Source organism: Apium graveolens, chromosome 10 (genome assembly GCF_009905375.1).
Source record: "Apium graveolens cultivar Ventura chromosome 10, ASM990537v1, whole genome shotgun sequence".
Lineage (NCBI taxonomy): Eukaryota > Viridiplantae > Streptophyta > Magnoliopsida > Apiales > Apiaceae > Apium > Apium graveolens.
Window position 1 is genome coordinate 162,612,690 of NC_133656.1, and position 15,771 is coordinate 162,628,460.

Here is a 15,771-nt window from a genome sequence, read left to right on the forward strand (position 1 = left end):
ATTTTCATCATTCATATGGAGTGATTAGTGTGTGCATTAAGCTAAATATCAGATAAAGAGTAAAGTCTGATTCACTTCAGTACATCTTAGAAATAAGGCATAACTAAAACTTTGCTAAAGAGCTGTCATTATTCTGAAACCTACTGGTGAATGAGTTCATGCTTGAGTCCACCTCAACTATTATGTGCTAATTTTGTGCATCTTTTTAAATTCCTTTTTACAGTGGCTTCTCAGTGTAAGTGAGTCACGACTGCTTATCAGAATTTATGCTATTATCAGAGTATTTCTCCTCTAATCATAGAGTGTGAAAAGTCACCAAGAAAATATTTTATTTGCTTTTCTGATGCATATTACTTAATACCAGCAATGCACTTGGGTCTTCCCTTCCACATTTTTTACTCTAGATCTCAAAGGAGTACCTGATTTTTAATCCTTGTTTCATTTTTTTTTCTTTTGATAAGTGAGGTTTATCAACACTTAGTTCATTAATCAGGTTTACTAGCATCAGAACTTAACAGATGAGCGGCATTATTCTAGTTTGTGACTTAGTAATAAGATAGACAAAGTAAACTCAACTAAGCTCAATTATCAGAATTTGCTTGTGTCAATAGATTTCCACAGAAATAATTACTTCTTATATGGGATCCTTTGTTTATTGAAGACTACTAGTTCAGTATCTAGCACAGTTTATCCTCATAGGATTGAATAGTTACTTAAACAGACATATCACTTATCAGAGTTTAGAAACATATATCAGACAACAGTCAGTACTTAAACACATTTTTCAGTTAAGCACAGAATACACAAAAAGATTAAATTCTGTAAATACTGATCATAAAGTCTGATGCAACAGGACAAAACTAAGCAGATTTAGAGAAAGAACCTGAAACCATTCCAAGTTCATTTACCAATCTTGTAAAGGTAGCTTCACACAATGGTTTTGTGAAGATATCTGCTAGTTGTTGATCTGTTGGAACAAAGTGCAACTCCACTGTACCTTCATCTACATGTTCCCTGATGAAAAGGTACCTGATGCTGATGTGCTTTATCATAGAGTGTTGAACTGGATTACCTGTCATAGCAATAACACTTTGATTATCACAGTAAATAGGGATTTTGAAATATGTTAACCCATAATCCAGTAACTGATTCTTCATCCAAAGAATCTGTGCACAACAACTTCCTGCAGCAATATATTCTGCTTCTGCAGTTGATGTGGAAATTGACTTTTGTTTCTTGCTAAACCAAGAAACCAATATGCCTCCAAGAAATTGGCAGCTTCCACTTGTGCTTTTCCTGTCAATTTTGCAACCTGCAAAATCTGCATCTGAGTAACCTATTAGTTTAAAATATGATTCTCTGGGATACCATAATCCCAGATTAGCTGTTCCCTTAAGATATTTAAAAATTCTTTTCACACCTGTTAAGTGAGGTTCTCTTGGATCCGCTTGAAATCTTGCACAAAGACAGGTAGCATACATGATATCAGGTCTACTAGCAGTTAGATAGAGTAGAGAGCCAATCATACCTCTGTAATCAGTAATATCTACTGATTTACCAGTATCCTTATCCAGTTTTGTTGCAGTGGCCATGGGAGTGGATGCACTTGAACAATCTTGCATTCCAAATTTCTTCAGCAAGTTTCTGGTGTACTTAGTTTGACAAATAAAAGTGCCTTCTTCATTTTTCTTGACTTGAAGGCCCAGAAAATAGCTAAGTTCCCCTATCATACTCATCTGATACCTTGACTTCATCAGTTTGGCAAACTTCTTGCAAAGTCTGTCATTTGTAGACCCAAAAATGATATCATCAACATAAATCTGGACCAGAAGTAAGTCCTTTCCATGGTTGAGGTAGAACAGTGTTTTGTCTATTGTTCCTCTGTTGAATCCACTTTCCAGAAGAAACTGAACTAAAGTCTCATACCATGTTCTAGGAGCTTGATTAAGTCCATAAAGTGTTTTATCAAGCCTGTAGACATAATCTGGATGTTTGGAATCTACAAAGCCTGGAAGTTGTTCAACATATACTTCCTCCTCCAATTCTCCATTGAGAAAAGCACTTTTCACATCCATTTGAAAGACAGTAAACTTTTTGTGAGCAGCATAAGCCAAAAATATCCTTATGGCTTCTAACCTAGTAACTGGTGCAAATGTTTCATCATAATCAATTCCCTCTTGTTGAGAATATCCTTTTGCAACCAGCCTTGCCTTATTTCTTGTAATTATGCCATCACTGTCAGTTTTGTTTCTGAATATCCACTTTGTACCAACAACAGATCTATTCTTTGGTCTTGGCACTAGGGTCCAGACTTTGTTTCTTTCAAATTCATTTAACTTTTCCTGCATTGCTTGCACCCAATCAGCATCTTGAAGAGCTTCTTCCACTTTCTTTGGCTCAGTCTGAGAGAGAAAAGAATTGTAAAGACATTCGTTTGAAGTACCTGTTCTAGTTCTGACACCTGCATCAGGATTTCCAATTATCAAATCAGGTGTATGTGATTTAGTCCACTTCCTTGCAGATGGAAGGTTTTCTCTAGAACTGGATGCTCTCCCATGATCCATGCTGTCTTCAATTTCATTTTCTGATGCTCCCCCTGAAACTATGCTCTCTGAGTTGGATTCTTTAGAATTTAGATTTTCAGCACTATCAGAACTTGGCTTATCAGAACTTGACAAATCAGAACTTGAAGAGCCAGATGTATGTTCTGATGCTTCTTGAGATGTGGTAAGATCTTGAGTATGCTCCCCCTGTATAGGTGCATCTTCCTTTGGCATAGTTACCACAGTTTCAATAACATCAGAGTTTAATCCATTAGAGTTTACAATATCAGGACCTAGACTGTCAGGATTTTCAGTATCAGAATTTGAGTCTTTATTTTCAAATCTCAGCTGATCATGATCAATAAAATCTTCAAGACCAGTAATCTTCTTGTCATCAAAAGAGACATTGATAGATTCCATGACGACTCTTGTTCTCAAATTATAGACTCTGAAGGCTTTTGTGGAAAGTGGATATCCAACAAAGATTCCTTCATCAGCTTTTAGATCAAATTTGGATAGCTGTTCAGGATGAGTCTTGAGAATAAAACACTTACATTCAAATACATGAAAGTACTTCAGATTTGGCTTCTTTTTCCTCACCATCTCATACGGTATTTTCCTTGCTTGTTAATGAGTGTTGCATTTTGAGTAAAATAAGCAGTCTGCACAGCTTCAGCCCAGAAGTAGGTTGGAAGCTTTGCTTCTTCAAGCATTGTACGTGCAGCTTCAATGAGAGTTCTATTCTTCCTTTCAACAACTCCATTTTGTTGTGGAGTTCCAAGAGCAGAAAATTCCTGCTTAATTCCATGGTTTTTGCAGAACTCTTCCATAATCAAATTCTTGAACTCAGTGCCATTATCACTCTTTATGGTTTTCACAGAATCTTTGACCAATTTATCCAGATGTTTAACATGATCAATCAAGATAGATGCAGTTTCACTTTTTGTGTGCAAGAAATACACCCATGTGTATCTAGTGAACTCATCCACTATGACCAATGCATATTTCTTCTTTGCAATAGACATGACATTTACTGGACCAAATAGATCAACATGTAGTAGATGATAAGGCTCAAGAATTGATGATTCAGTCTTGCTCTTGAATGAAGATTTTCTTTGTTTGGCCTTCTGGCAAGAATCACAAAGGCCATCAGGAGCAAATACTGACTTTGGCAGTCCTCTCACAAGATCTTTCTTGACCAGCTCATTTATATTGTTGAAATTTAAATGAGAGAGTTTCTTGGGCCAATTCCAGCTTTCTTCAATTGATGCTCTACTCATCAGACAGATTGTCGAACCATCAGTACTTGTTGAAAGCTTAGCTTCATAAATGTTACCACGCCTGTATCCTTTTAGAACAACTTTACCTTTGGATTTACTCACAACTTCACAGTGTTCTTCAAAGAAATCAACATGATAACCTCTGTCACATATTTGACTTATACTCAGCAGATTGTATTTAAGTCCTGAAACCAGAGCTACTTCTTTAATGATGACATTCCCAAGATTGATATTTCCATATCCCAATGTTTTTCCAATGTTGCCATCTCCATAAGAAACACTTGGGCCAGCTTTCTCCACAAAGTCTGATAGCAGGGCTTTATTTCCAGTCATATGTCCTGAACATCCACTGTCCAGAACTAGAATATTTTTCCTGTTGCCCTGCAATCACAAAGACCACTAATGATTAGTTTTAAGGATCCAGACTTGCTTGGATCCTTTGGCCTTATCAAGTTTGTTAACATTTGCAGCGGATTTTGCATCAGAGTTTATGTTAACATTTTTCTTAACAGAACTTACACTATCAGACTTTGAATCAGAATTTACACTAGAAGGAACAATGGAAACTTTCTTCAAAGAAGGTTTTAATTGATAATAATCATAATACAAACTATGATATTCCTTACAAGTATAAATGGAATGCCATAAACTACCACAATGAAAATAAGGATTTTGTGGTTTATATCTAACAGACTGACTCTTAACTCCTGATTTTGAAGGTAAGGAGTTTATGTTCTTATTCTTCCTGCAAAAAGAGGCCAGATGGTTAAAACTTCCACAGTTATGACATGTTTTCCTAGGAGCATCAGGAACAGGTTTATAATCATTGCTTTTATTCACACCTTCCTTTCCATTCCTATTTTTCCTAGGTGATTTTACCTTGTTTGCATTCTTAACATCTTTCAGCTTATGCTTAAGCTGCTTCTTAGTCATTAAGCCTATGTTTACTTCAACTGTCTTTTCCTGTTTTAGTTTGTCAGAAGTTAATTCCTCTTTAACTTCTGATTTCTCATTATCAGACTTTACAGTTACAAACTTAACAGGTTTTAATTTTGGCTTTTGCTTAACTATAGGCTTAATTTCTACAGTTCCTTTATCATTCTTATCCTCTCTATAACCTAAGCCCTCTTTCCAATTTTCACTACTTAGCAAATTTTGAGTTGTTCTGCCAGACTTAGTCCAAGTTCTGATTATCTCTCTTTCCTTTTCTAACTCAGTTTTTAGAGATTCATTCAATTTTAGCACTTCATCCCTAACATAAAAAGCATCATCTCTATCCTTCTGAGTTTGATGGAACATAACTAACTCTTTTTCTAAGAAATCATTTCTTTTCTTAAAAGCAAGAATTTCAGAAGTTAATCTTTCACATATTAAAGTTTGATCTCTATAACTAACAAACATGGTTTTAAGATATCTTCTCAACTCATTAATATCATCAGTATGAAAAGCATAAGTAGTCTGAGGTACCTTTATTTCAGCAGCTTCAGAACTGCTCTCAGCACTTTCTTTATCAGCATTTGCCATCAACGTATAGTTCTCCTCACTTTCAGAGTCTGAGGTGTCTGTCCAGCTTTTCTGCTTTGTGACAAGAGCCTTGCCTTTGTCACCCTTTACTTTCTTGCAATCAGGAGATATGTGGCCTTTCTCACCACAGTTATAGCATTTGACATTGGTATAATCTCCTCGATCAGACTTTCCTCCTCTGCCTTCAGATCTTCTGAAATTCTTCTTATCAGAACTTGTGCCTTTCCTGGAAAACTTCTTTCCCTTCCTGAACTTCCTGTATGCAATCTTTGTGATCCCTTTCACCATAAGAGCACACAGCTTCATCATCTCCTCATCAGCATCAGTCTCAGGCAAGCTTTCAGAATCTGAGTCATCATCACTTTCAGAACTTGATGACTCAGTATCAGACTTTGTGAAAAGAGCTTTACCCTTGTCTTTTCTTGAGGTAGGTGCCTTGGGGGATTCTTCTTCAGCCTTAAGAGCAACTGTTCTTGACTTTCCTCCTTTCCTCTTGCTTCTTTGTTCCATCTCAAGTTCATGAGTCTTGAGCATTCCATAAATTTCATCAAGAGTTGTTTCATCAAGACTGTAGTTGTCTCTTATTGTTGTTGCCTTCAAATCCCAACATTCAGGAAGAGCTAACAGGAATTTAAGGTTTAAATCTTCAAGATCATACTCCTTATTAACCAGTGACAGATCATTCAAGAGTTTGACAAATCTATCATATAAATCAGTCAATGATTCATTAGCCTTTGAGTCAAAGTGTTCATACTCTTGAGTGAGTATTGTCTTCCTGTTCTTCTTAATTGTATCAGTTCCCTGACACCTTGTTTCCAGAGCATCCCATATCTTCTTAGCAGTCTTGCAGTTAATTACCCTGTTTGACATTACATTATCAATGGCACTATACAGTAAGTGTCGTACCTTAGCATCCTTAGCAATTGATGCAATATATTCAGTAGTATAATCACTCTTCTCCTTTGGTACGGTCTTTGCTGCTTCACCTGCAACTGCAACAGCGTGCTTGGTTTGTGAGGCCCTTCCTTGATTCTATCAAGATATTCTGGATCTGTAGCTTCCAGAAACATGGTCATCCTCACCTTCCATATGGCATATTCAGATGGTCTCAGTATGGGAACTCTGATGGTTTCATACCAACTTTGAATTTGTGTCTTTGGAGGTTCTTCAGTTTTGGTAGGCTTAGTTGGAGTTTCTGTGTTAGACATGATTGTGTTTGGATCTTTAACTGTATGTGTGTTAACAGATAGGCTCTGATACCACTTGTTAAGTCACACACACTGTAGAGGGGGTGAATACGGTGTAAAATACAATCAAATCGAACTTTTAATATTTCAAGTAACAGAAAACAAACTTTATTGAAACAATAAACTCTGTTACAGTATGGAACTGTTACCTCTCAGTGATGAACAAATATCACGAGAGCTGTCAGGGTTATAATGAATAATCTCTTCGAATATGATAACACTTATAGTGTAAACCCTATGTCTGTGTTTATATACTACACAGTTACAAGATAATCGTTAATTGATATGGAATATAATTCTGCTTCCTAAAATATATCAATCAGATATCGTTTCTTCCAAGTATTCTATTCTTCATAGAATTCATTCTTCATGCATATCTCTTCTTATGTTTATCTCGATCTTCTTTCCTTTAATTAGCTACTGTCCTTATTTGAACGTCCTTCAGCACTTAAGTTCTGATATCCATCTTCTGATGATTATCTCCTGATAATATAAGTACTGATATCCTTAAGTCCTGACTTCCAGTAAGTACTGATTTATCCTGTTAAAGTAATAACTGAAAACTAAACATAAATCATATTAGCCATGACATTATCAAATATATCTAACAACACTTGTGTTATCACAGAAAATGGGAATTCTATCCACTTGTAGTCCATAGTCCAATAGTTGGTTTTTTATCCACAAAATATGTGCATAGTAACTACTAGCAGCAATATACTCTGCTTCATCTTTAGAAGTAGAAACTGAATTTTGCTTTTTACTGAACCAGGACACAAGCTTGTTCCCTAGAAATTGACAGGTTTATGTTGTACTTTTTCTGTCTATTTTACAACCTGCATAATCTGTATCTGAATAACCAATTAGATCAAAATCAGAATCTCTAGGGTACCAAATGCCAAGTTTTGGTGTTCCCTTGAGATATCTGAAAATCCTCTTTATAGCTACTAAATGAGATTCTCTAGGATCAGCCTGAAATCTAGCACAAAGACAAGTAGCAACATTATATCTGGCCTACTAGCTGTTAAGTACAGAAGTGAGCCAACCATGCCTCTATAACTTGAAATATCCACAGACTTTTTAGTAGTGTTTAATTCAAACTTAGTTGCAGTGGCCATAGGAGTTTTATCAGATGTGTAATCCATTAGATCAAACTTCTTTAAAAGATCATGAATGTATTTAGTTTGACTAATGAATATTCCATCATTAACTTGCTTAACTTGTAAGCCAAGAAAGTAAGTTAGTTTTCCCATCATGCTCATTTCATACTTACTTTGCATCAATTTGGCAAACATTTTGCAAAGTTTTTCATCTGTAGAGCCAAATATAATATCATCTACATAAATTTGAACAAGTATACTAGAGCCAATAAAATTTCTAAAGAATAAAGTTTTATCCACAGTACCTCTTGTGAAGTGATTTTTCAAAAGGAACTTTGATAAAGTGTCATACCAGGTTCTAGGTGCTTGCTTCAGTCCATAGAGTGCTTTCAAAAGATAGTAGACATGATTTGGGAAATTTGGATCTTCAAAACCAGGAGGCTGACTTACATAGACTTCCTCCTCCAAATCTCCATTTAGGAATGCACTCTTGACATCCATTTGATAGACCTTGAAATTGGCATGGGCTGCATAGGCTAATAAAATTCTGATGGCTTCAAGTCTTGCAACAGGAGCAAAAGTTTCATCAAAATCTATTCCTTCTTGTTGACAATAGCCCTTAACAACCAATCTAGCTTTATTCCTGACCACTGTGCCATTTTCATCCATCTTGTTTCTGAATACCCATTTGGTGTCAATTGGATTCTTTCCTTTAGGCTTGGGTACCAGCTTCCATACTTTATTCCTTTCAAATTGGTTTAGTTCCTCCTGCATAGCTAAAATCCAATCAGGATCCAACAAAGCTTCTTCTACCCTCTTTGGTTCTTCCTTAGATAGGAAGCTGCTATATAGACATTCTTCTTGAGTTGCTCTCCTTGCTTGAACTCTAGAAGATGCATCACCAATGATGAGCTCAAAGGGGTGATCTTTTGTCCATTTTCTTTGTTGAGGTAGATTAGCTCTAGATGAAGAGGCCTCATTGTTGTCTTTATGTGTGACTGAGTTTTGATTATTATAAACTCCTCCTGAGATTGTAGACTCTATATGCTTTTCCTATAGCATATCCAATAAAAATTCCTTCATCTGCTTTAGCATCAAACTTCCCATGTTGATCAGTCTGATTTCTCAAGATATAACATTTGCAGCCAAAGACATGAAGAAAATTTAGAGTTGGCTTCTTGCTCTTGAATAATTAATATGGTGTCATGCACTTTGCTTGATTAACCAAAGAAATATTCTGAGTGTAGCAAGCAGTATTTACAGCTTCAGCCCAGAAATATGTTGGTAACTTTGATTCTTCAAGCATTGTCCTTGCAGCTTCAATAAGTGATATGTTCTTTCTTTCCACTACTCCATTTTGTGGTGGAGTTCTTGCTGTTAAAAACTCATGCATAATTCCATTTTCTTCACAAAATGCTCTCATAACAGAATTCTTGAACTCAGTTTCATTGTCACTCCTGATTATTCTAACTTTGAAATCAGGATGATTGTTGACTTGCCTTATATTATTGATGATGATTTCACTAGCCTCATCTTTAAACTTTAGGAAATATGTCCAAGAGAACTTTGAGAAATCATCTACAATTACTAGGAAAAATCTTTTTCTTGAGATGGATAACACATTGACTGGTCCAAACAAATCCATATGTAGCAGTTGCAAAGGTTCTTCAATTGTTGAATCAAGCTTCTTTCTGAATGATGCTTTAATATGCTTTCCTTTCTGGCAGGCATCACACAGTCCATCCTTAGAAAACACCACTTGAGGAATACCTCTAACCAGTTCTTTCTTGACAAGGTCATTCATGGTTTTGAAGTTTAGATGGGATAGTTTCTTGTGCCACAACCAACTTTCATCTTGACTTGCTTTACTGAGAAGACAAGTAACAGATTCTGTATTTGATGAGTTGATGTCAGCTAAATACACATTTCCTTTTCTTACTCCAGTGAGAACCACTTTGTTGCTCCTTTTGTTAGTCACAACACATGCTTCTGAATTGAAGGTTACTGAATTGCCTTTATCACAAAGCTGGCTGATACTCAACAATTGTGCTTGAGACCATCCACTAAAGCAACCTCCTTAATTATGACATTGTCTTTTGAAATCAAGTCATATCCCACAGTATAATCCTTGTTGTCATCTCCAAAAGTAATACTTAGGCCAGCTTTCTCCTTGAACTCTGTGAGTAGGGTAGAATCTCCAGTCATGTGTCTTGAACAACCACTATCCAAGTACCACAAATTCCTTCTGTTTCCCTGCACACATCAAAACCAAATCAAGTTGATTTTGGTACCCAGGTTTCCTTGGGTCCTGCCTTGTTAGCTTTCTTCTTTGGTTTCTTAGATTTAATTTCATTTGACTTAGGGATATCTGATTCATCTTTAGTCATTTGAGTTGGACATTTGAAACCAGTCATTAAAACAGAATTATCATGCACATTTTGATTGATAGGAAAAGGCATGTTGTTTGGAAACATGTTATTCCAGTAAGGCATGCTAAATGGCATTTGAGATGCAGCATAATAAGGATTATGTGCAAATGGCATATTAGCAAATTGTGCATTCATATTCTGTGTAGACATAGCATTCATAGGCACAAAAGGCATGACATTCATGTTAGGAAAAGGAGAGGGTACAAATATAGGAGTAGGCATGGCAAGTTTGCAATTAACAGAAAGATGATTAACACTACCACACTTAACACAGATTTTCTTGGAGCATATTTATCAGGTGTGTAGTTGTTATGTTTGTTAATCCCTACTTTCCCATTTCTATTGTTTTTCTTTTTAATTTTTATTTTAACCTCTATCTTTTCTAATCAGTCATTCAATTGCTTGATGGACAGATGACCAACATTCACTTTCTTCTCCTTCTTCACTTGACTTGATTCTCCTGGAACAAAGTTTTTAGAAACTGATCCATATTTCTCATTTAGCTTGGCAAGTTTGGCTTTACTCACAGGTTTGCTTACAGCTGATGAATGAGGATTTATGTCACTCGACGGATAGTCCTTTTGGTTATCCGACGGATGACTCTCATCATCCGTCGAGTCCACATATGTTAGCAATCCTTCAACCAAATTGGATTCCAGCTTCTCCTTACTCTTTTTCCAGGCTGCATCACAAAAGGACTTAATACCTTGAACTTTGGTGATTTGAGCATGAATATCTCTAGATGATTTCCATATTTCTACTTGGCTTAGCTGCTCCAAAGTTCTTCTTGAACTTGAGCTTGGCAAATCTTCTGGAAAGAAATGCAAGATGTTCATCAATATCATCCATATCATCTTAGCTCAAAGAATCTTCGTTTTCAGCTACCAGCCCCTTGCCCTTATTTTCACAGACCTTTGTAGTAGACTTAACAGCTTCTACCTTCACCTCTTTCTCTTTCTCCAACTTAGCAACTAGTGCTATGGACCCTCCTTTCTTCCTTCCTTTCTTCATCCTCTCATCTTGCTCTATTTCAAACTCATAAGTTTTCAAGATGCCATACAGTCTCTCCAAAGTAAACTCCTTGTAATCTTGAGAGTTTCTCAATGAGACTGTCATTGGTTTCCATTCCTTTGGAAGAGATCTAAGGAACTTGAGATTGGAGTCTTTTGTCTGATAGACTCTTCCATGCAACTTCAGAGCATTTAGTAGTTTTTGAAATCTACTAAAAATGTCAGTGAGAAACTCACTATCTTCACAATGAAAATGCTCATATTGCTGAATTAGCAGCTGCATCTTATTTTCTCTAACTTGCTCAATACCATCAAATATAATTTGGATGGTGTCCCAAACCTCCTTTGTTGTCTTGCAATTGATAATGTTGTCAAACATGTTACCATCAACTCCATTGAATAAAATATTCATGGTCTTTTTATCCTTCCTGACTTGCTCAATATCAGGTTCTGACCATTCATGTCTAGGATTGGGGACTGAAGGCTCATTGCCAGTAGCAGCTCTCATTGGAATGTGAGGACCTCTTTCTATGCAATCAACATAGGCCTCATCTTGAGAAAGAAGATGTAGGTGCATCTTCACCTTCCAGTGATGATAATTGTCTTTATCCAGGAATCGAATTTTGACTCCAACATCCTTCTTGTTCATCTTGCTGTTTTGTTGTGATCTTTAAACTCTTTGTACTTCAAGAGCTTGCTCTGATATCAATTGTTATTCCCTAACAATACAACAAGAATTACAGAAGGGGGGTTGAATGTAATTCTGACTACTTTTTGAAATTCATGAAAAATGGTTCTAACTTAATAATATATAAGTGTTTAATTTGCAAAGTGCAGAATGGAGAATTAGATAAATCAAAACACAAGTTATAAAAACACAAGTCTTTAAAAATTTCTGGTGGATTTGAATGTATCCACCAGATATATATATATATATATATCAAGAGAACCCTGTGAAGCTTGAATAGCTCATAGCTGCTTACAAATATGAACAACTAAACTTGCAGAGAAATGCTATAGGATTCAGCTTACAAATGTTTCTCTGAGAATGTATTTTCTTAGTCTTGTTGTTGTTCTACTTTCTACACTTGGTTTATATATCACCAAGTTTACATAGTAATAAGACAGGATAATAAAACAAAACCTATCAAGTCCAATACCATGCTGCTTCGCTACTCTATTCCAGCATCTTTGAATATCTTCAAAATAGCATGGAAATGGTAATGCTTCTTTGTTCTCAAAATCCTACTAAACAGGCTGCCACATTCCATTTGCAAACACTCGACGCATGTGACTCTGTTGTCACTGTCAACAGATATTTGAATTGATCATCCGTCGGGTACATGCTAGTTATCCGTCGGGTAGCTTTGTTGATCATCTGCCGGGTTGCTTTATTGATCATCCGTCGGGTAGCCATTTATCACTTGACTCTATTTCATTTATGCAGAATTATAAGACATCTTATATTTACATTTAATGAACCTATCCTTCACATCTACTAGCAGTCTACATAATTCATAAGCTACTACATAATCTATACAAAGTTATTTGCAGAAATGTGCTACATTACTTATTGTTACATAAGCTACTCACCCGGTGGATATCAATTAGTCATCCGTCGGACTATATTGAATCATCCGTTGGGACTATAATTGATCATTCGTCGGGTGCTGCAAAATTCACTAAGTTAAATCTACTAAGGTGTTTTGTTTAGCTTATCATCAAGTACACAACATATTCCTAACAATTGCTCTAATAGATTTTCTTGTTTCTTTGTACATATATGGCTCCTCCAAAGATTCCCAAATCATATGGGGCGCGCCCTAGTGACAAGCCCAAAACTAGAGTGCAAAAGAAAGATGCTTCAAAAACTCAACCATCCATTCCAGTTCCTGCCTCTGTCCTCCAAACTACTCCCGTACTCAAAAGGACAGTAGTAGATTTTACTGAAAAACAGGGCGCGCCTAAAGGCCCCAGACAGAAGGCGCGCCTGCTGACCCTTCTGCTCAAGCTCTCAACTATCTTTGTCCTTTGGGATCTTTTTATGTTACTGAAGAGGAGGTTAAGCAGTAGCAAGCAATGAGTCTGGAGGAATCTACCAAGGCTTCAATCAAAGCTTCTTGTCAACTAATATTTTAATCTACACAGGTTGTAGATAAGATTCTGGAGTAGAGGGCGTGCCTGAAAAGGCTGCAGGGGGATAACACTATCATTCAGAATAATCTCCTTGATAAGGATCTTCTCCATTCGAAAGACATCAAAGCTAGAGACTCCCAGATATCTTTCTTGAAGGGTGAGCTTGAGAATCAAGGCTCTCAGCTTGACATAGCCAATAAAAAGGCTATATCCCTCCACACTGAACTGGAAGAAGCAAAGCTCAGAATTGAATACCTCGAGGGGTAGTAAAAGGATAGCTGGCTATATGAGAAGAGAGAAATTACCAATGATGCTTTCACCCGTGGCTTTCATTTCTATAGGGTTGGTTTCGTGGCAAACGACCCTGGCTATTCTTTTGAGAAATTTGGCGAAGAGACTGTGGCAGAGATGTGGAGTTTAAAAAGGAGGATTGAACTACGCTTGAGGAAGATAAAGGCGTGCCCTCAACTGAAGACAAGGACGCGCCTGAAGCCGATCAGTCTAATCCTCTTCAAGTAATTCCTCCAAGTGGAGATACAGAGGGTGCGCCCTAAGATTCTTTTAAATTCTGTTTGAACTAAATCCCTTAATATTTTGAGGTGCCAGCTCTTTTTTGATATTGTGCAAAGTTGTAAGACTAAGTATTTTTCTAATTTTTATTTGCATTATGACGATCATTTGGTTCTATCTTTTCTTGCATTTATCATTATCAATTTCATGCATTTAATAAGTATATAAGGGCAAAAAATTTCTAAGTTGCAAATCTATGGGGCGCTTCCACCATTAGGGCGCGCCCTATCATTTGTCATCTTATACATGAGGATTGGATTGTAGGTAAACTTGTAATCTCATAGTCATTATTTAGAGCATTCCTTTTAATAGGGCGCGTCCTTTAACGAAAGCATTATCTTTTAGCCAAGTTTTCCAAACCACATTATAATTGTTTTTTGAGTCATTCCTTTTTGCTTTATATGAAAATCAAACTTTACATAAGTTAAGCATCACCTAGGTGTTTCCTGTCACAGGGCGCGCCTGAAAACCTTTATACATGAATCCACTTTATGAAACTACTCGAATAATTTTTATAAGTTAATTTAGTTTGAGGCGCTTCCACACGTAGGGTGCACCCTTAGTTTTAGCAAGCATCTTATGTGCAGATCAGAATTCTTTTTAAGTCAATACATGGGGGGGCTTTCATTTTTATTTAATGATCCCCCCAAGCAATTTATTATTAAAACACTTCCTTTATCAGGACATTCCTTGCCTTGCAACATGGTAATGTATAACATAACATGGTAATGTAGAACATGGCTTGCCTTGCAACTGAAACAACTTTGTTCTTTTATTTATAATATACTCTGGTGCGAGAACTACACCAGTCCCATGGCTACTCTGCTCTATGGGGAAATTATTTGAAAATTTATCATAGTCTCTAAAATATGTAGCAATGCATACTACCCCCTAGACTAGAAGGAATTTATTTGTTATTAGTCTATTACATAAAATCAATCGTAGAAGTGAGGGGGCCAATGTCGTGCCCTACTTGTAATAACCCCAAAAATTTTGAACTTTTTGTAACCCTTATGAATAGTGATTTTGCTGATTATGCTGAATAAGAAAACTTTTCATGCCACACTATGTAGGGGTTCTTTTATTGATATTCTGAGATCTTATTAGTACTCTATATGGTATATAAGTGTATGTAAAGATCGTCAGAATTCAAATTCGAACACTTTGATTTTTCCCGAAAACCCACCAGATACAGAAAGAATTAAGTATAAGGAAACATGATTAAAATGATTTTAATTCAAGGATTATAAGAGAGAATCATAAAAGGAATATAAAATATTGAGAAAGGTTTAAGGGAACCTAAGTAATGAGATCCCGGGTATGATCCCTCAAACGATAAACGAGAACGAAAGTTAAGCGAACCGTATAACAGATCAGCGATCATTAGCCAAGTAATTAGGAGTTAATCAAAGAGGTTAGTGGATGATGATTTCATCACACCAACAAGAAGAAGACAAGTGTGGGAAGATGACATAAGCATGGTGACTTAAGCATGACAAAAAGGAGGGATTGGTTGGTTGATTGTGAACCATTCATTCTTTACCATGGTAAAAAGTTAATTAACAAACAAAAGGATATCAACCAATCCAAGTAAATCATAACACAAAAATTGACTTCTCATTTCCAAGCAAGAAGCTCTCGGCTTCTTCACCATTTTCAAAGAGAAGAAAATCCAAATTCAAGTTCCAAGCATTGTTAATTTGTGAGGTAATTATCCAAGGTTCCTTATGCATAGATATAGCTATCCAATGAATCTAAGCTTCCATTTCCTTCACAATCTCTTCCAATAATTCATGGAAGAAGAGGGCGAATAGTGTTTTCAAGATCTTGAAATTTTGATCTTGTGTTTTTGTTTAGATATAGCTTTGGTAAGGATTTTCAAGGGTGATTCTAAGCTCCTTAGTTACTTTTACTCACCAAAGAAGCTATAAT